The sequence below is a fragment of the Heterodontus francisci genome, chromosome 15 (assembly GCF_036365525.1).
Source record: "Heterodontus francisci isolate sHetFra1 chromosome 15, sHetFra1.hap1, whole genome shotgun sequence".
In the NCBI taxonomy this organism is placed as follows: Eukaryota; Metazoa; Chordata; class Chondrichthyes; order Heterodontiformes; family Heterodontidae; genus Heterodontus; species Heterodontus francisci.
The window spans coordinates 14,181,967-14,205,077 of record NC_090385.1 but is presented as its reverse complement, the minus strand read 5'-3'; the positions used below and the strand labels follow the sequence as shown (position 1 = coordinate 14,205,077).

The 23,111-nt window shown below is 41.2% G+C and overlaps 1 protein-coding gene across 2 annotated transcripts in view; it reads right to left on the bottom strand.

Moving 5' to 3' along the window:
* il1rapl2 (interleukin 1 receptor accessory protein-like 2) overlaps nucleotides 1–15,435 on the bottom strand; it is a 1,024,957-nt gene extending 1,009,522 nt beyond the window's left edge. For both annotated transcript variants that reach the window (XR_010976424.1, XM_068047131.1), the window contains exon 1: nucleotides 14,996–15,435. The gene's annotated coding sequence lies outside the window, so the exon portion shown is untranslated. The remainder of the gene's footprint in view (nucleotides 1–14,995) is intronic.
* Nucleotides 15,436–23,111: the final 7,676 nt, after the last annotated feature.

Below are 23,111 nucleotides of genomic sequence, written 5' to 3'. Positions count from 1 at the left end.
CTCTAATCCTTCTACCAATCACCTTAAATCTGTGCCCCCTGGTAATTGACCTCCCTGCTAGGGGAAACAGGTCCTTTCTGTCTATTCTATCTAGGCCCAGTAAAACCAGCTCAATAAGCAACATAGAACTTCTTCCAAGGAGAAAGGAGAGTTCCCAAGAAAGGACAGAAGACGACAACCCTGCTCAGGTTTCCAGCACCTCTCTAAAAGACCCTGAGAAGTCCACTGTGTCAACTCATCTTGTCTCCTGTCTTTGAAGAAAAGTAATTCTCAACACAACGCCACCTGAAAAGAACTGTTATAAAAGATCCCAGTGACCTATCTACGTGTACTTGGAGGATGACTGTATGCCAGTTTTGGAACACAACATATCCCAGCTGCTGCTTTCCTCAAAAATGAGGAGGTATTCAGTCCATGTGGGTTTGTCTGACTGTAATAGAGCTCTAAAAACAAAAAATCCCTTTGTTTCCCCCCATTAACCAGTGAGTGTGCGAGTGTGCGCGAGTGTGCGCGAGAGTGCGCGAGTGTGCGCGAGAGTGAGTGCGAGAGTGAGTGCGAGAGTGAGTGCGAGAGTGAGAGGGGGCTAAGGTTCAAAGGGCCCTTTAATATTTCAATCTGTGTGTTTCTGCTTTACTTCATTAGTGGTTAAGACTTGTTTTATAATAAACTGATAATTTTGTTGTTTATTAAAGAAACCTAGTTAGTGTGTTTTATTCTGGGATAAAAATATATAGAGTCTATGATTGACTGTATCAGTAAATAGGAACAAATGTAAATACATTTGTGACCCATGGAGAAATGGAACTAGAATAAACAGTGCACTCCTCCCGCCTTGGTCGTAACCATGATTAGTATGAACAAAAGGCCAAGTACACACCATATCATCTGTACTGAATGCCTTCAAAATTTCAAATTAATCATGCACGATATGATCTTGTTTCCAACCAAATCAAATGCTTAAGATAATTAGGTAACTAATTAAAAAACATCCATCATTGCCTTCTCCAGTGAATCAATTAAGTGAATACCATCAAGATGAATGCACCAACACAACTGTTTTGAATATTTCAAATAGTGCTGTACATTACTTATCCAATACTTGCCAACAACAACTTGCATACATAGCAACTTTAATGTAGTAAAATGTCCCAAAGCATTTCACAGGACAGAAGCCAAAAAAGTTTGAAGCCAAGCAACTTAAGGAGGTATTAGGACAGGTAATGAGCATCTTAAGGGAGGAAAGATAGGTGGAGAGAAGGGAGGGAATTTGAGGTCTTAAGACCTAGGACAGCTGAAGATGTGGCCAATGACAGAGCGATGAAATTTGGACATGTGCAAGAGGCCAGAATTGGAGAAACCCAAAGTACTAGGAAAGTTGTGGGGCTGAATGAAGTTATAGAGATAGAGAAGAGACGAGGCCATGGAGGGATTTGAAAAGAAGAATGAGAATTTTTAATATCGAGACATTGCTGCAAGGGAGCCAATATAGATCAGCAAGCACAATGGTAATGGAGAAATGGGACTTGGTACGAGTTAGGATGTGGATGGCCAAGTTTTGGATGAGCTCAAACATACAGATGATGCAAGGTCAGGAGACCAACTTCAACACCTTCCAAAAATGTCAAGTAACCCAAAAATTTCATGTAATCTACTCGAGTGCAAAATTACTGGAAAACTAAACTAGCAACTGACAAAACTTTCCCTACTCCTGTTACTGGGTTACATTTTAGAACATATTCATTCTTTATCAAAGACCACTCTTATAATTAAGCCCTTTCTCCTTGTGAACTGAAATATGTCTTTATATGTATAATATCCGGCACCTCATCACCACCTTCTCATGGGCTATTAGGGATGGGCAATAAATGCTGTCCTTGCTAGCAACGCTCACATCCCATGAACGAATAAAAAAAAAAAGTGTATTGTTGCCCAAGGGTCAAAGAAATAACAATTACTATCTCAGCAAACTGACACACGAGATCCATGTTCTCCTAATCTTTGTACAACAGAACAATGAACATACCATCAGAATTAAGTCACAAATTCGAAATCAGGTTTATTACAAGTAAACCACAGAGGAAACTCAAAATGGCAGTTTGAGATTTCAACTTATGCCTCCACAAATGCAAAAATAATAATTTCCTTTGATAGGGGAAATCCAGAACAAAGGGGCATAATATTAAATTTAAAGAGTTAAGCCATTTAGGAGTTAAACCAGGAAGCACTTAAAAGGAAACCATAAAAGTTAGTGAAAATCAGGAACTCTCTTTCCCAAAAAGGCTGTGATGTTAATTGAATTGAAATTTTATAGATCAATATTGTTACTTTAGGGTATCAAGAGATATACATCAAAACAAATTGAGGTACAAATGAACCATGATGTAAAAGAATTTCTTAACAGGCTTGAGGTGCTGAGTAGCCTACCCTGTTCCTACATTCCTTTCAAATACAACACTTCATTAGCTCTGTTAGCAATACCAATTCTGGAGCATCCGCAAAATAACTTATACTTGCTTCTGCCGGGAAGGACTCAAAACTCTGTAGCTGGAAGCACAATGTTTCTTGTTCCCTTTGAAATTCAGAACTGACATACAGAAAATCAAATAGACTCTTCCCCAGTGAACAGGAATAACACAGTTGCAAAATAAGTTCAGATGGTATCCTGCACATACAGCATATATTTTCCCCAACTTCCAACATTAAGTTTGAATATGTCAGCGATATTGGGAAAATCTTTGTCCGTTCTTCTCCCTTATATATGCTGAGTAGATCATATTTCAACCATGTGCCTGCAAGGTTTCCAAGATTTCAATTTAGTTTCCTCAGTCCAGCACAAGAATGACCAACTTAGCCAATAAAACTCAAATGAAATGAAATGATCTAACTCCATCTTGCCCTATTTGTCAAAGATGAAGCCAGAAATAGGTGTTGCAACTATTATTAATCTGATCAACATCTAAGTTAGCACGACTAACATTCTCAAGGATAAAGCAATATTACAGTCGGAACTTGTTTCAGCATAAGGCTTTCAGTAGGCCTTAAGTTGGCTGTCAGCATTTAGTTTAGAGTCTGCATTAAGGATATAAGAGGCATCAGTATTACAAATACAAAAGGTAATTTAAACTCATCACCATAGCTCAGCTGTCGCTATGTTATCATAAATGATCGCAAACAGTTTAATGTCCAAGGTTGACTTAACAAGTCAGTTGTTCATTTGTAATCTAGTCATTCAGCAGATTGACGTTGTGGTCCTATCAGTTGACTTCTTTCTGAATCTTTGCATTACCTTCTGTAGCCATATTCCTCATTCTTGGTCTCATTGTAAGAATGCTGGAATGTATGTGCTGACTAAACCATTTATTGAGCGTACCATTCATCAAAAATCTACTTGGGTTTATTACCCATCTTATGCCTAGGGGAGAATGATACCCAAATTTGTCTTGCATCAAGTAGATAAGATGATATTAGCATTTACATTGCCAGCCTCTGATCAGGATTAGCACAAGCTACTGAGTGAATGAATGAACCCTTTCTTGCCAATAACCAAAGAAGGTTGATAATAAGTCATGAACTAACTAACTGTTTAGTAAACGCAGAATTATAGTTAGCAACTCAACATTTTAAAAAAAGTACACAAATAATTAGTGGATCAGGTTAGCTACAAAAGCAGCTCAGATACGTCACAGTAAATCAATATTAACTGCTTGCCGATTATAAATTTACAGTTGTGATCAGTATCCGAGATTGATATAAATGCAGTGATTAATTTAGGATTAGATTCCTGACAAGTTAATAGCATTAGATAGCCAGTCTATGGAATACATTATTGTAGTTATCATGACTTGTATGAACTTCATCTTTATGATCTGGCACAGATGAACTGGTTGCCTTGCCTTCTTTTGGAATGGTGACATTAGCTTTCTAAAATGTTGAAAAGAACCACTCCATCTGTTCCACCTGGATCCTCTGCTCCTGGGTAAATTTACCTTCCGCGAAGGTAGTTGTATCTGGACTAATTTTCTTAAATCTCACCTCGCTTGATCTCAGAGAAACTTGACTATCTAAGTGCACACACTTACCATCTATCTACCTGACTCCAGTGGATAGCCATAGAATCTTAACTCCTATAGCCTCTCTCGCAAGTTTAGATTTTATAAAGACACTCTTCCACAAAGTACTAGATAGAGTCCTACCATAAAAGCTACAACTAACGACACAGAACTGAAACTGAACTTTAGTTTCAAAAACAATGGCTGGAATTTTACATTGGGCAGGAGGCCCTGCCCATAGGCCAAAATGTCAGGGGTTAGCCCGCCTCCGCCAGGCCTGGGAGCCACGCTATAATTTTACATGGCCTTAATTGGCCTCGGGCGGGACTTCTGCCTCTCTAGGGCAGGAGGTCCGGCCTCTAAGAGCTGCTGGCCAATCAGTGGGCCGGCTACTCTCAGTCCTAACAGTGCCAACGGGCGCGGTGGCCACTGCTGGGACTGCACCCAGGCAGAAGAGCAAGAGGGACACAGGCCCCAGAAAAATATTAAGCTGTGGGGTCTTGCCAGGTACAAATGGCTGCGCCCTAGCAAGACAAGGTTGGGGGGGGTGGGGGTGTTTGGGAAGACGGGGGAGGGAAAATTGAAAAAATGAAGTACAGTGGGGGCGGCTTGTGCTATGAGGGGCCCTCCGTGGGACACAGGGTGCCCAATCAGGAGGACCATCCCCAGCCTGCAAGGAGGCCGCCAGGTTTTACTGAGCAGTCTCCCGGGAGACCCGAGCCGCCCGACTGCCACTGATAATATACCAGCGGCACCGGGAGGCATCCCTTAAGTGGCAGTTAATTGGCCTGGGGTGGGCCAGCGTTTCTTGCAACCGCCCCTCATAAAATTGCAGCAGGGGAACGACACCCCTTGCCTCCCACTCAATTTTACGACCGCACCACCCCCCCCCCGCCCCAACAGCCTCCAAACCGCTCCTGCAGGTGGAGGGCATAAAATTCTGGCCATAATCTCCAACTGATGCCTCGAATGAACTTTGTCATGTTTTACCACAAAATCTCAGAGTAAATAAGACCAGGTGTAAAATTCTGGCCAATATCTTACATATTCTTAATTTCCAGATGAACCCCCCTGCCCTCCTGATCCTAATGACCAATCTCAGCCACACACATTCAAAAGGTTCAGCTCTTTTGTTATCAATTACCTCATACACACCCTTTCATGACTTCCAAATCAATGAAACACCAACACCTAAATCAAGTCAGGTCAGTGGTTTAATCCTTAACTTCAGGACTTGGCTACAAAGGGACCTCAAACAGTCATGACAAGGCAAGACATATTTATGTCGGCTAGAGGTGAGTAGCGTAGATGCATTCATGGGGAAGCTAGATAAATGCATGAGGGAGAAAGGAATATGTTAATAGGATTGGATGAAGAGCAGTAGGAGGAGGCCCGTGTGGAGCATAAACACTAGCATAGACCTGTTGGGCTGAATGGCCTGTTTCTGTGCTGTAAATACTTCGTAATTAATGAGCCATTTCCTGGCATGTGATTTTGAAGGCTTGTCTTCTATCTCTGGTAAAGAAAGATGTCTGAATAGGCCTTCATGGCTTAATTAGCCCATTCCTTTGATAGCAATCATACTACTGACTCCCTTTTGTGTAACTTCCACATTTCTGAAGTGAATAAGTTAATTTATCACAAGACTACATTTAATCCCGTACACACATTACTACAAATACAACCATTGTTAACCCTCCAACATGCATGCAAGTTTGCAAGAGTCGGTTACACAAAAAGTACTCTTCTGGTTAATAAGCATCACCAGAAGAATTGCTGTAAAACTACATAAAAAGTAAAAAATAGTTCCAAAAATAACAAAATTGTAGCAGTAAAAGAAAAGCATTCAAGATGATGTGTTACCCAAAACTTGTTCACATAAAATTATTGTTGAATATACGTCCCAAAATGCTAGGCAAGCCTGCACCTCTTAAAATCATGCATCGGCTACACTTCCAAAATATTACCTTGGCAAAAGCATAACTTGTCTCCAGTAACTATGTATAAAGACAATATCTTATTGTGTAGTGCATATAATTGGTGAAGCATTCTGCTTGTATGCATCGGAACTAAACTGAGCACAGCCAGCCTCAGTTCAGAAACTCGCATGAATGCTCCTATACACTTGCAAGCATAGATGCTGTGTCGTCTCTTTAGTAGGGCTATCCAATTAATCCCACTACCCTGCTCATTTCCCTTCAAGTATTTGTCCAAGTCTCTTCCATAATACTTTCAGGAACTGCATTCCAGATCAAAACAAACTGTGTAAAAAAAAATGTTTACTATGTCAGGTTTGGCTCTTTTGCCAATCACCTTAAGTCTGTTTCCTCTGATTACAGACTAGAAACAGTTTCTCCTTAATTACTCTATCACAACCATTTATGGTTTTGAATGCTTCGATCAAATCTCCTCTTAATCTTCTCTGCTCTAAGGTGAAAAGTTCCAACTTCTCCAGACTTTACGTAACTGAAGTCTTTCATCCCTGGCCCCATTCTAGTAAATTTCTTCTGCACCTACTCCAAGGCTTTGACATCCTTCCTAAAATATGGTGTACAGAATTGAACACAATACTCCAGCTGAGGCCCAACTAGGTTTTATAAAAGTTTAGCATAACTTCCTTGCTTTTGTACTCTATTCCTCTATTAATAAAGCCAAGCATCCGATATGCTTTTTCAACAACTTTCTCAACTTGTCCTCAGTCACCGGGATAGCCTCTGGGGAAAAAAAAAGGGATGTCTTTTCATAATATTTTAATGAAAATGAAATCAACACAGAGATGTTAATACCGTGATCACTTCACTTTCCAAACAACGTACGAACATATCTTATCGGTAGATATGATGGACAATCAATTGGCATGATATTGAGTCCTCTCAAACATACAGAGAGAAGAACAAATCTTGATATATGGATGCTGCTTTGCAGTTGAATATTATTCCATATCCTATACAGATGGGAGGAGACTGAACTACTTTTCTTGGAACAGCACCATGCGATCCTCAGCAACCATTGGAAAGAGTAAACTAAGACTTTCATTTATATGTGTAGCTAAAGGATCTCTGCTCTGATAATGCAGCAGTCCCCCAGTACTGCAATGAAGATACAGATCATGAAGGGGAAATCAGAAGCCTCTGTGCTCCTCTGAATGGAGAAGAAGGGATCCAAAAAGTGCATCTCTCTGTCAAAGGAGATGGAGGGGGATTCAGAGCACCCAGGGAAGAGAGGGAATTATAAATTATCCAAGAGAAGACTGATTGCTTCCTTGGGCGTTTGAGGTTTCATCCACGAAAACTAGGGTTTTTGGTAGCTGCTACAGCTGAAGAATGGATCATGTGTTGCCTACCCAGGCCTCAGAAGGGAAGACTTGATGCTGTCACCCCAAACTCCGCTGAGCCAGAGGTAAGAAGGCTGGCAACGAGATGGGGACAAAGGATAGCCCAGTCAGTACTAACACTGTGGTGCAGTCCAGGTTTGGAGAACACACCAACATTTCAGATATAGATGTGGAGCCACCAACCCGATTTAATTCACAAGGAGTGATTCCAAATGTTTGAGCCATTGCCTACCTTGGAAAGGTGAAGAATAGCCAATGTATTTTGCAGGAAGTCATATAATCCTTTGATTAGAGACACTTAAGGCAACAAGCCCTGCTGTACTCTAACAATGCTAAAATACAGTCTTGGGTTATATTTCTGTTATGATGAAGAGTGCCAATGAAGAGTAGAGTAAAGAAAACATAAATCTGGTTGGTACAGCCACAAGATGTACTCCCATGTGGGAAAGTGTGAAGATAACAACTATGACCATGAAAAACAACTTGGAGATGCCTTTGCTTGGAATATTTTTCATAGAATGAAAACATGGAAACTAATTCAGCCAACCAGTTGGTGTTGGTATATATCCCTCATTGAGCAGTAATCCTTATCCCATGTCCTCATCCTATTCCCATACCACTGTTGCCCCCTGCTCATGTAAGCAAGCTAACAGCTGGACTCACTCTAAAAGCCTGCTGTATATAGAAAACCCATCACATTGTAATTTTTAATTCTACTATAATAATTCAAAACAGTTTCCAAATACACACTCTATTGCCTACCATTTAGAAAATATTTCTCTACTGCTAAGCCCAATATTTTCATTTTAATGCTTTGTTTGTGATTCTCAATGAAAACAGCAATAATTTTAATAAATACAGCTGCTGCACCTTACAGCCGATATACAAAAGAACTGCAGCTAATAAGCCAGGTTCATCAAATTTTCTGCATTTTGCAGATCTCAGATGTACAGGTTTGCTGCCTTCTACACTCCCTCCTTCCAGATTTCAGCCCCATGCTAACTGGAGGGTTCATTTCCCACAGCACAGATAAGAAGCCTCATACTTGATGCTCGACAATATAGGAAAACCTGGGGCTAAATTTTATTCTCTCTTCCTTGGGAGCTTAAATATGCAGGGTGGGCTGCCCCCCGCCCCCCCCATAACGTAGCAAGGGCGACCTCAGCGATTCGCAGAGTTCAATCGGAACCAAAAAGTCACAGACCTGAAACGTTAACTCTGCTTCTTTCTCCACAGATGCTGTCTGACCTGCTGAGTATTTCCAGCAATTTCTGTTTTTATTTCAGATTTCCAGCATCTGCAGTATTTTGCTTTTATCTGTAAACTTTATTTTGGAAGAAGTTAAAAGGTCAAAAATTTGGTACAAGTTCAACATTTAGTAAAAGTTTTATATGTTTATCATGAATGTGGATTTGTATTTTTCACAAATGTATTTTTAGTAAGAATTAAACACATAGACATGTGAAAATTGTAATGAAAATGATGCATGTAATTGACATCAAATGGTGGGAAAGGAAGACTATACTGATGTCAACCTACACTGTAGGTTGTACAGACAACAATGACAACAACAATGTTCACTAATGTCCTTTCGAGAAGGAAATCTGCTGTCCTTACCCAGTCTGGCTTATGTATGACTCCAGGCCTACAGCAAAGTGATTGGCTCTTAACTGCCCTCTGGAATAGTCTAGCAAGCTACTCAGTTCTACCAAACCACTATGAAAAAGTCCAAGAAGAATAAATGTTGATGGACCACCCAGCACAACATAGGCACTGTAAACAAAGGCACACCCTGCACAGTCAAGCTGGAAAAGTCCTCCTCGCTATTAAAGGACTTGTGCCAAAATTGGGAGAGCTATCCCATAGACAAGTCAAGCAACAGCCTGACATAGTCGTAATCACCAAAACCACACTTTACAGCCAAGTTCTCAGATGTTCCATCACCATCCTTGGGTATGTCCTGACCTACTGACAAACCAGAGCCACCAGATGTGGTGGTACAGGGGTGCATACTTGGAAGGGAGTGTCATGGGAGTCCTCAATGGAAAAGCAAAGCTCCACTGATTACCATCTACCACCCTCCCTCAGCTGAATCAGAGCTCCTTCATGTTGAACACCATTTGGAAGAAGCACTGAGGGGTAGGAAAAATCACAGAATGCACTCTGCATGGGTGATTTCAATGTCCATCACCAACAGTGGCTCAGTAGTACCATTACTGACCGAGCTGGCCAAATCCTGAAGAACATTGCTGGGAGACTGGGCCTGCAACAGGTGGTGAGGGAAACAACTACTTGACCTCATCCTCACCAATCTAGCTGTTTCAGATGCATATGCCCATGACAGTATTGGTAGGCGTAACCACTGTCCGGTTCTCATGGATACAAAGACCTGTCTACAAGTCCGAGGCAATGACAATCTCCCGTGAGAGTCTAACCATCGCCCCTTGACATTCAATTGCATTACCATCACTGCATCTCCCACTATCAATATCCTGGGGGTTACCATTGACCAGAAACTGAACTGGGCTAGCCATATAAATACTGTGGCTACAAAAGCGGGCCAAAGGCTGGGAATTCTGAAGTGAGTAACCCACTTCCTAACTCAGCAAAGCCTGTCCACCATCTATGAAGCACAAGTCAAGATGTGATGGAATACTCTCCACTTGCCTGGACAAGTATAGCTCCAACAACACTCAAGAAGCTCGACACCAATCAAGACATAGTATCCCATCTCCACCGGCACAATCTGGCTGCTGTGTGTAACATCTAGAAGATTCACTGCAGCAACTCACCAAGGCTTCTTTGACAGCATCTCCCAAACCCATGACCTTCACTACTTTGAAGGACAAGGGCAGCAGGCATATGGGCACACAGTCACCTACAAGCTCCCCTCCAAGTCAAACATCACCCTCCACCCTAACTTGGAAATATATCACTGCTCCGTCATTGTCAACTGGAACTCTCTCCCTAACAGTACTGTGTAGAGTACCTACACCATATAGACTGCAGTATGTCGGGAAGGCAGTTCACCATCACCTTCTCAACAGCAACTAGGGAAGGGAAATAAATCTGGCCATGCCAACAATGCCCACATCCCATGAATGAATAAAAATAACTTGGGTTTATAAAGCACCGTGAACTGCCAAGGTGCTTCACAGTTACACAATCAGACAAGATTTGATGCCAAGCCACTGGCAGGTGACCCAAGAATCATCAATATAATTTGCATAAAGTCATATAAATCCTTGGTTATAAACACCAGAGGCAAAAAGCCCCACTGTGCTCAAATAGAGACTTAGATTACATTCCTGTTATGGTGTGAAGCATTCTAATGAAGAGCTAAAAAAAAGTTTTAAGGAATGTCCTAAAAAGGAGAGAGAGGTAGAAGGACAGAGAGGTTTAGGATGAGAATTCCAGAGTCCTTCACAATGATGAAAATTGGAGCCACATTTTGGATGCCGACATTGTTATGAAGTTAGATAGAGCTCCCTCTGGGTGCTCAAGCACATGAAGATATTACGAACCGCCCTTCCGCTGCATGTAGGAATGTTAACGGTAAATTATAATACTGCAAGTCAAAGTTCATTTTAATTTAAATGCCTTTATAGTATAACTAATGGCAATCCTTTCAGATATGACACTATCTCTTCCAGGTGGTTTCTGATAGGAAACTGATAAGAAGCACTTCTCCGTTTAGTTACAAGATCCAGTTCACTTATTCTCAATAATTGAAGAAATTAAAATGACAAGAGGCAGCCACATCAGGAAAACAAACTTGTAATAAGGCACTGACAGCCCATCCAATGCAACAGACACAGTTGATCACATCTATTTTCAGCATGAGGTATTGCCTCAGGTATGCAATTGATGTGTTACTGAAAATCAGACTCATAGAATTTGTATAAATTACTTCAATATCTTTGCTTCAAAAAAATTATTCTGTACACTAATGGACAAAGCAAAAATGCATTATGCTCACAATGAAAATGAATAAAAATGATTTCTGTAACAGTAAATTATTTTGTGCTAAAGGTATTTCATTGCTTCTAATATTAGAGCTTTGGACTTCCTGTTTGAATCAATACTTTGGCATCCCCTAGAGGCCATTTTACAATTCAATGCAGGAGGAGCACACTATTTACACCTGCTGGAGAGTCACCCAACAGCATTGTGATGTCTGAGACTGGCTGCTCTCTTTTAGAGCTGGAAGTGAAAGCAGAGAGTGAAATATAAGCTTTGGAGGAGGTTCTATGTCTTTCTTGGATACTAGCCACTTGTGCATCTGTGATTTTAATTGCTCCACCATTAACTGCCATGCCTAAACCCCGAAGCTCTGAAATACCCTCTATCCCCCCTCTCTCCTCCATTAAGATGTCCCTTGGCCAAGTTTTTGGTCTCCTGTCCTAATGTCTCCTTATGGGGCTCGGTGTCAAATTTGGTTTGACAATGCCCCTGTGAAACCTGCTGGGACATTTTAGTACATTAAAGGTGCTATATAAACGCAAAAGCAAAATACAGCAGATGCTTAAAATCTGAAATAAAGACAGAAAATGCTAGAAACACACAGTAGGTCAGGCAGCATCTGTGGAGAGAGAAACAGTTAACACTTCAGGTCTGTGACCTTTCATCAGAACTGAGAAAAGTTAGAAACATAATAGGCTTTGAACAAAGTGAAGAGAGAGGGTGGGAAGAAGAACATAAGGGAAGATGTGTGATAGGGTGGAGGACAGAAGAGATTAAAGGACAAAAAGGTTTCATGGTACAAAACCAAAGGGAGTGGTAACAGAAAAGTTAAGAAACAAAAGATGCCAGGATAGCAGCTGGCCCAACACAAAGTAAAGAAACAAGCAGAAAAACCAAACTATCAAAAAAAAACACAAAAATGGGGGCAGAGGTTATGATCTAAAATTATTCAACTCAAACTGGAGTCCTGAAGGCTGTAAAGTGCCCAGTCAAAAGAGAAGGTGCTCTTCCTCGAGCTTGCATTGAGATGTACTGGAACGCTGAAACAGGCCAAGGGCAGAAAGGCCAGAGTGGGAGCAAGATAGAGAATTGAAATGACAGGCGACCAAAAGCTCAAGGACATGCTTGTGGACCAAACAGAGGTGTTCCACAAAGCAACCACCCAGTCTGTGTTTGGTCTCCCCGATGTAGAGGGAAACACATCATGAGCAGTGAACGCAGTATAGTAAATTGAGAGAAGTACAAGAAAATCATCGTTTCAATCGGAAGGAATGTTTGGGGCCTTGGGCGACGAGAAGGAAGGAGGTAAAAGGGGCGGGTGTTTCATCTCTGCATTTGCATGGTAAGGTGCTGCGGGAAGGGAAAGGGGGTGCCTGAGGAGTGGACTAGGGTGTCGCGGAGAGAACAATCCATTCAGAATGCTGAAAGGGGAGAGGAAGGTGTGTTTGGTGGTGGCATCATGCTGGAGGTGACAGAAATGGCAAAGGATCATCTGTTGAATATGGAGGCTGGAGAGTGGAAGAGGAGGACAAGGGGAACCCTATCGTGGTGCTGGAAGGAGGGGAAGGGGAGAGAGCAGAAGTGCACCATCCAAGGCCCCAAACACCCATTTCAAGTGAAACAGTGATTCACTTGTACTTTCAATTTAGTATGCTGTATTCACTGCTCATGATGCGGTCTCCTCTACATCGGGGACACCAAACACAAGCTGAGTGGCCACTTTGCAGTACACCTCCATTCAGTACACAACCATGACCCTAAGCATCCTGTTGCCTGTCATTTCAATTCTCCAATTGCTCCCACTCTGACCTTTCTGTCCTTGGTTTGCTACAATGTTCCAATGAAGCTCAAGGAACAGCAGCTCATCTTTGGACTGGGCATTTTTCAGCCTTCTGGACTCAACATTGAGTACAACAATTTTTAGACCTCTGCCCCCATGTTGTTAACCAACAGACAACCTCCTTAAGCAGCTGTCAGACCATGTAAAAAGTGTATAGATACCTACATTAGAAGTTGTAATCGGTCTGACTGACATCAGTGGAATGTGGCTATCGTGGTCTGAATGGTTAAGCTAACAGGTGGCAATAAAGCAAGTGAATGGAATCAGCGACTATGATCTTTTAAAAAAAAATCAGGTAACATTTAGTTGTGGAGATCGTCAATATGAATCAACTCTTTGAGTTTTAATGTCAAAATTTTGGACTGAAAATCTTGAATTAGATTTAGCTATTAAATGCCCAATGTGGGACAGCAAATCATAATTAGAGCAGTTTTGCTGCAGAACAGGGACTTTTAAAAATCCTAAACGTGAAATTAAGATCCAAACTAAATCGCTTTCTGGTGTGAAAATGAGTTGTAAGAGGGTCCGTCAGGTGTAAGGTTTTACAGCTTGACAAACCTTCATTAAAAATGCATATAATTGCTCCAACAATTAATGGGATTCTTATCTCTTCATCACAATTAAGTGCATCCGCAAACCACAATGAGATTTAGCACTGTGGATACTTAGGGTCAAAACTACTCCAGGCGTTGGCGAACAAAACACGTTGGACTACACATTACTGCTGTATTATTAAGGCTGGGCGGATGGAGACTGAGGGAACAGTTATTGGACCCTCGAGTTGAGCTATCGCACAATCAAATCATTAATTGCATTATTTCCTCCTGGCTTAATTTCCCCAACACCCGTACACTCTTAATTTAATTACTAGAAAAACAATATTATGTACTAATTATGCCAAAACACGAAGAAATGAAAACACTTTTTAACAAGTAATAACCAAAAATTGTTCCCTCTTGTGCTTAATTACATGTTTAGACGTCTGCCAACTGGTTTCACTTCCATTCGCTGTGTTAGAATTACAGATGATCGTGGGTTCTGAAAGTGACAGCGAAAGCCTGGTACAGTCGGTAGGGTTTCTAGCAGTCTGATCCCTACAGCTACATAACTATATAAATCAATTTGGAGCACGCAAGCTTGCTAACTAGTTACTGAAGTATCCCTGATAGTTAAGTATCACGATTGATAATGCAACTGTCATCTTTATTCTTGGAGAGAGAGAAGCGGGGCTGGGGAATTGAGTTAAGTTCAGTCTGAGGACTGGGCACTTTACAGCACTGGGCACAGTGTAACTGTTAACTGAGTTTGATAAAATTACTTTCTCAATGCTTACTTGGCCTGCATATAAATAAGAAATACTATCATCTGGAAAATAAAGTTGTTGCAAACATGTGAAAATGCCCAGAATTTGTTGTTTGGCCCGAGCTGGATTCATGACGGTCCAGAATACACATGTCAGACCCACATAAGCATAGTTACATTTCCAGGCACAGGAGAACCAATATTAAGGATTCATAGAACTCTCCACTCAGAACAGACGGAAAAGATTTGAGTAGGGTTTATTCTGCGAACCACAGCCAGCGTAATGGGAATCGGAACAGGCAACTTTAGTTACCTGGACATTAAAGTTAGGGCACTTGTTTTTGGATGATTTTTCAGCTCTTGGAAAAGTAAAGAGTTTGTTTTTCTTTAACTCGGCGTGATGGCAAGTAAAAAAAAAAAGACAAACCTAACTAGGTTTTTATTTTATTAAATGCCATCAGGATGACATTCCGCTAATGATGGGCTACAAGCACGTGGGCGGCTTACCAGTTTCATGGGAATTTCAAGCGCGGAGGCGTTGCCGGTTAAAATTTCCGCGTTATCTTCACAAGGTCGTTCAATTTTCGGGGCTCATCCCACGATTTTCCGAGCCGGCTGCGTCCTTTAGGTGTGAGAGCGGCGGTCTGTGTACGGCGAACATTCCTGGAATCACTTGATTCTCCGTTTAATGGTTCGATCCCTTCAAATCAGTTCATCCTGGCTGCTCAGGTGATCGTTCCCGAGACTGATCATCAATTTCACATGGGATCCCTTGAATCAATAAAGATCAAAACAGTTGCACTGATCAATTTTTGGAATCCAATTTCCCTCCCCCAAAAAATTCTAATTGTTGGTCAGTTTGACTGGTTCTGAATTAGCGGCGGAGAGCTGGTCATTGGATCCAGGAATTACTGTAACCTCACGGTCAACTGCTCCCGGTAGAGTTTCAGCTGAATGAGAAGGTTTTCTGAACGGAGCTTCAGCTCCGCGGAACCGCAGCAACCAAACTGCTGGAGCTGCTGTTCGCCAGTTCTTCACCGTTAACGCTTTTATCAAACTCTCGCCTGTTTCGTCTCATTTTCCACATGATGGTGAAATTCTGAATTGCAGCGATCAAAATCCAGCCTCTTTTTTTCCCCCCTCCCCAACCACTGAAGTATATAAAGTGAACAGATACTCCCCGCTATTTGTGCGCAGAAACGGTCCAAAAACAGTGAGCTGGGACATCAAAGCGTCTTACAACTGCAGTTACAGCCTTGGGACTGCTCCAAAACCCTTATACAGTCACCCTGTTAACATACTTTAGAGAAAAAAAAATCCCCTCTCTCTGGTCTCAGATTTAGAGACGACGTAATTAACAGTCACCAGATGCAAGGCAAAAAAAAACCACGCGTACATTTTAAGACAATCTCAGCTCTCCCAGTTTTTCCTCCAGCACCATTCTTCACCACACAGTCATCGCCGCCTAGTGGGAACAGTGCATTATCCCACACACTCTGCACCATCTCAAACTGCACCAAGATTCCTTCACTTTGTACTGGGAACAGTGGCAATCAGTATGATATTTTTGGAAATGCCCAACTTTGAAACTCTCTTGATACACCATAGATTCCCCATTTCCCCCCTCCTATTTGATGTCATTTTAATCACAAAATGACGAATAACTGCCTGGAAGTGTATAATTCAGACGAGTTGCTGTAACACATGGGGTAATTGCAAATCTCAAGCGATGACAATATTATTAATGCCTTATTGCTTTAAAAAGCGCGGGAGGGCTTGGATTGGGAGGGTTCAGTAACAGGAATGAAACAACTACAAGCAATTAAGTTTTTTTTTAAATGACCCAATCTTTGAAGTTTTGACTATAAATCTTGTATCTGCGGTAGAAATTAAATGGTACACAGGCGGTAATCATTAAGAAGCCAGCTCAATTTCGATTTAACCTATTTATCACATGTAGATTAATTAATGGACATCTACCTGTCAATGGTTAACGCAAGCACATCGCTGTGACATTCAAAAACAGCAGCCAAGCAACAATAAACATGGTTAGTAGGTATAGCCTCTATAGGGATTCCCAAATTGAAGGGGTTCTTTAAGCGATGGCAGAATATCCTCTACAAAGCTGGCGTTTAGATATGTGCGCACAATATCACAAATATTATTTGTCAGGTTATTTTTCAGATTATTGTGATTTACTGCATCGCGACTACTAACAGACCGGCCACCCCTCCACCTGCTGTAAGCTTCCCCATTCTGTTCGGGGTGGGTACAGGCATCACATAAATCACATCTAAAGAAGCTCGGCATTATCACGTCACATCTCTTTCAAAGAGAGGGAAGAAACAATTTATTGCAACAACATTTCGATCGTTAGTCTTCTGATTTGTGATATCTATTTAGCTCACACATTATTAACTATCAGGAATGTCCTCCCTGATCCCTCTCCAGTCATTCCAGGCAAAGGCGCGTCACAATTCTGGTAACTAAACGTTATTGACGCACAGATCAGAATTATTGTCTCCTTAATTTTCTCTCCCTCGCTCTAACTCATTTATCATGTTCTCTCCCTCACAGAGATACACTTCACGTATATATACGTGTTCATTATTGTGAGTGCGGTCTACAAATCCTCATAGATCATTGAAAAAATATGATTTCCGTTCAATCTCATCTCAATGTGTCAAAACGGTCAGAGTGACAGTATGATCACCACAAAATACCGAGCACAGTCTCTATGGCTTTCATGCAGTTTAGTCAAACTGATTTTGCAGATATCCCACTGAGAATTAAATGTTTATACTGGCACTTATTGAAGCTACAGACTGCCACTTTGGGGGAGGGGGGAAAGTTATGTTATGTCTTTATGGGAAGACTGAATGTTAAATATGGGCATATTGGAACAGGAATGAGGCATTTATATATTCACATAAGTTCCCTTGTTTAAAAAATATTTTGTGCCAATTCTCTTTTCCCGAAGGCTGGAATCTGCTGCTGTTGTTGCTCTCAATCCGCTTGCACCTGACACAAGATGTTATTCTGGTAAAAGATAAAGGCTTGCATTTATATAGTACCTTCACAACCTTAGGACAGTCCAAGCACATTACAGCCAGTGAAGTACATATAAAGTGCCGTCACTGTTGTAATGTAGGAAACGTGGCAGCCAATTTGCACATGGCAAGCTCCCACAAACAGCAATGTGATAATGGCCAGATTGTGTCTTTAGTGATATTGATTGAGGATAAATATTGGCCAGGGCACTTCAAATAGTGCCATGGGATCTTTTATGTCCACCTGAGAGCTAACAGGACCTCAGTTTAACACTGCATTCAAAAGACCATACAGTGCAGCATTCCCTCAGCACTGCACTAAAGTGTCAGCCTAGTTTTTGTGCTCAAATGGAACTTGAACCTATAGTCAAACAAACCCACCACCCCCTACCAAGACTGAGGCACACATTATTTCACCACATGAACATTAAAACTTAAAATTGCTATCCCCTGACTGGAAAGACAGTTGCATAGTAACAGACAGTGTTGGAACAAAGGGACCCAGTCTTTGCTTCTCCAATACATAGAAGAAGTGGTCAGACCAGTTTTAGTCACATGTTGGTTTATTGAACTTGCCACAGATATGAATTGGGAAGGCTGTTAGTTCCTGGACTAAGAACACCTCTCTCCTGACTGCTCTCATCTTGTTCTTCCCAGCTTTGGAAATCATTGAAGACATATGAACCCCAAGAGAGAAAAGTTTCCTACAGTGAACAAGGTTTAAGAAGAATACTGGGCCCCAAGGAAAAGTAAGAGCTGTCTACAAGCAAGGACTCCATGGCGAGCTGGAAATACAGAAACAGTAACAAGAAACCCCCTTTTATTTTTCTTCACTTTTCTGTCCCTATTTGCATGTGTGTATCGCGTATGCATGCTAATGTGGGTGCACCGTATATCCATAGGCGTTAACTGTATTAGAGTTCAAGTTTAAGGTTTAATAAATTTCACTTTTCTTCTTTAAAAGCAAAGAAAACCTGGTGTGCTCATTTCTTTGCCTTATAATTAGAAAGCTGTGAACAAGGATTCACAAAGGGGGAGCTCAAAACACAGTGTGTTTAAAAATTAAACCCTGTTACAATCAGACCAGGTGAAGACAGGAACAGACCCCGAGACACATTTCTCACCTGGTCATAACTGGGATACCGAGTCATAGAGCATTAGCTGCCTATTGGAGTATAAGGAGCATCACAGTTGAATGCAATCTTATCCTCACCAATTACTTTTGGGTAGGAGTCACTGGATAGCAATCACAAGTGCAAACCCTAGCTGTTTCCTCCCCTTCTCCTCTGCCTAGATATATTAAGGCTACACTGTTGCGTTAATGAATTCAGTCACTTACCATCAAACAATGCCAAACCTCAATAAAACTTATTTTTATTTTATCTTTTAATGTACATTGCTAATAACCATTTACAAATTTGTCTAAAATTATTCTATTTCTATTGCAATAAAGTATGAGAACTAAATCTTGTGTTATTGATTGCATTCACTTAATCCAATTTCCAGCAAATTTGAAACTTGACTATTAAATAATGAATAAGGCATGTATTGGCAGCTCAATGTGCGTCCAAGTGTTATGGGCAAGCAGTAGTTATTTTTTATTTAAAGGGTGTTTGCACATTTTCAGGGAAAAGTTTATTTTCTCATTAGAGTTATAAGTTCAATCCTTTAATATGAATTATTTTCAGTATCTGTGAAGTTTAGGTCAGGTCAGATACTGCACAACAGAAAAAAAAATTAAAGAACGCTCTGATATGCCTCAGGATTATTTTACAATAATGTTTTTGTGTTCACAATTAACAAAATTTCAATGAGCAATTTCAGTCCCTTATGAACTGAAACTTTTATTTTCCATCATGGAAAGGCTTTGTTTCTAGGTTTAACAATTATCTTTAATCATGGTAAAATTCTTACCAGAAAAAAAAAACACATGCTCACTGCAGTTTCTCCTCATCTCGAAGGCAGAAAATACAGCACCATCAGGAAACATGCACAGGTTAAAACTACTTGCTGAGATTTATTTGCAGATAAAATGATATACAGAAGCAAAAGACAGGATAAAATACTAATACATTGCAATAATGGAACATACACAATGTGTAAACCGCTCTGACTGTTTACAAACAAGGAGGGACAGGGTCCAAAATCTTTGTAGCTTTTGTCAGCAAATATTTGGTAACATAGGCTGCAATAGCACTTTTACATGAGATGCACCCACAGACCACCTGTTCCAGATTCTTTATGTCGGTTGAATTAAATTCATAAATGATCACAGGATCATATTATTGCATTTTAACAGTTATTACAATGCAAGCTACTTCCTAATACTCTTCGATCATGCATTATGAACAGACACAATTGATGGGCAGGAAAAGACCAGCTAGTCTATCAAGCCTCTTCCATATTCATGATGGCTGGAACATCATGACTGGACATTTCCTAACCTCATCCTGGTAGTGATGCAATCTCTTTGGAGAGGTAAAGAAACAGAAAAAACTCAGGGCCAATCAGGGAAACATCCTTTCAAAAATTAATCTCTGACCCCCGCTGGTGATCAAAACCACTCCAGGAGATTACATAGGCCAAGTGTTATCTATAAAGACACTTACCTTGCAGCTTCATATGTTCTGGAACTTGACTTTACACAATAAATACTCAGAATGCTCTTGTTACTGAGTGTTCAGTGAACCATTCTACTGTTGGACATGCATCAGAAGTGATAAAGTTCACACACCATTTGTTACAAGTCTCTCTGAAACAACAGAAAGTACCACACTGCCAGAGCATGTCGCTCAGGCTAAAAGCTATTGATTCCTTGTTACTAAGTAAAATTGTAGAAAGACAAAGAGAATAACAGTTCACTTATAGCACTTTACATAACTTTACACCTTTAGCAATTGTCTTCAGCAACTTTTAATCAGGTTTGAGAAATTAATGGCACCTAATTAGGTCGATCCCAGCTTTTATTGTTGCACAGTGAAACAGGAAGGTGAAGAAACTAGACTAACACTCTGCTACATTTCTCACTTTTCTTTTAGGAACATAAACACTAAGAGCAGGTGTAGGACATTCAGCCCCTCAAGCCTGCTCCAACATTCAATAAGATCATGACTGAACTTCTATCTCAACCCACTTTTCTACCCTATCTTCATATCTGTTGATTCCCTTAGTATTAAAAAAAATCTCTGTCTTGAATATACTCAATGGCTGAACATCCAAAGCCCTCTGGGGTAGAGAATTCCAAAGGTACACAAGCCTTTGAATCAAGAAATTTCTCCTCATCTCAGCCCTAAATGATCTTATCCTGAGACTGTGACACCTAGTTTTTGACTCTGCAGCCAGGGGAAATAAGCTCTCAGCATCTACCCTGTCAAACTCTTTAATGAGATAACTCTCATTCTTCTAAATTATAGAGAATATAGGCCCATACTGTTCAATTTACTTTCCCCATAGGAGAGCCATCTCATTCCAGGAATCAACCTAATGAACCTTTGTTACACCCCCTCTAAGATAAGTATACCCTTTGTTATGTAAGTAGAACAAAACTGTACATAGTACTGCAGATGTGGTCTCAGCAAAGCCCAAAAGAATTGCAGCAAGACTTCCTTACTCTTATACACCAGCCCCTTGCAATAAAGGCTAACATCCCAGTTATCTTCCTAATTGTTCACTGTATCTGCATGTTAGCTTTCATGTATAAGGACCCCCAAATCACTGAATACCAGCATTTACTAATCTCTTACCTTTGAAAAAAAATCTGTTTTTCCAATCTTCCTACCAAAGTGGATAATTTCACAGCTCCCCACATTATACTCCATCTGCCACCGTGTTGCCCACTTAACCAGTCCATATCCCTTTTCAACCTTTTTACATCATACTGACAGCTTACTTTCCCACCTAGGTGTTATGTTCAAATTGCCCCAAAGTGAGATAAAAAGTTACCCTTCACAATTAATCAGGTTGAGGTCTTATATATCCAAATAATGCCTTGATGAGGCAAAACAGCCCAAGAGATTGATGGCAGGCTTACCAAAAATGGTTATCTTGCATGCATTCTGCTGTCAGCAGGAATCCAGCATCATATTGCAGACCACAAGGTGAGAAAACTTCCATATAACAAACCTAGTTCAAAGCAATATATATTTCCTCACTGGAAATAGAATTATCAAAGAACCATCATACTTTCAGAAGTTTCAACACTTGAATAACTAAATGTTTAAGTTTACTGTTGTTTCAACCGAGACACCATGATTACATACACTAAAACAAACCAAACATTCTCAGAAAACAGTAACAAAGATCATTTTCAATTAGATGCACTAGTCCAAGTTGAAGTTCATTTTAAAATAGTCATCCTTCCTATTGCTCCTTCACATCTTCATGATTGAAATTAGTCTAATGATGGCCATGAAACCATTGTCGATTGTTGTAAAAACCCATTTGGTTCACTAATGTCCTTTAGGGAAGGAAATTTGCTGTCCTTACCTGGTCTGGCCTACATGTTACTCCAGACCCACAGCAATGTGATTGACTCTTACATGCCCTCTGAAATGGTCTAGCAAGCCACTCAGTTGTATCTAATCACTACGAAGTCAATAAAAAGGGATGAAACCGGGCATCGACCTAGGCACCGGAAACGACAACGGTAAACTCAGCCCTGTCGACCCTGCAAAGTCCTCCTTACTAACATCTGGGGGCTTATGCCAAAGAGCTGTGGGAGAGCTGTCCCACAGACTAGTCAAGCAACAGCCTGACATAGTCATAATCACAGAATCATACCTGACAGACAATCTCCCAGACACTGCCATCAGCATCCCCAGGTATGTCCTGTCCCACCGGCAGGGCAGACCGAGCAGAGGTGGTGGCACAGTGGTATACCGTAGGGAGGGAGTTGCCCTGGGAGTTCTCAACATCGACTCTGGACCCCATGAAGTCTCATGGCATCAGGTGAAACCTGCTGATTACCAACTACTGCCCTCCCTCAGCTGATGAGTCAGTACTCCTCCATGTTAAACAGCACTTGGATGAAGCACTGATGGTGGCAAGTGCACAGAATGTACTCTGGGTGGGGGATTTCAATGTCCAAAACCAAGACTGGCTCGGAAACACCACTACTGACCGAGCTCTAAAGGACATAGCTGCTAGACTGGGTATGCGGCAGGTGGTGAGAGAACCAACAAGAGGGGAAAACATACTTGACCTCATCCTCACCAATCTGCCTGCCGCAGATGCATCTGTCCATGACAGTATTGGTAGGAGTGACACCGCACAGTCCTTGTGGAGACGACGTCCCGCCTTCACATTGAGGATACCCTCCTTCGTGTTGTGTGGCACTACCACCGTGCTAAATGGGATAGATTTCGAACAGATCTAGCAATGCAAAACTGGGCATTCATGAGGCCCTGTGGGCCATCAGCAGCAGCAGAATTATAACCTCATGGCCCGGCATATCCCCCACTCTACCATTACCATCAAGCCAGGAGACCAACCCTGGTTCAATGAAGAGTGCAGGAGGACATCCCAGGAGCAGCACCAGGCATACACTCAAAATGAGGTGTTAACCTGGTGAAGCT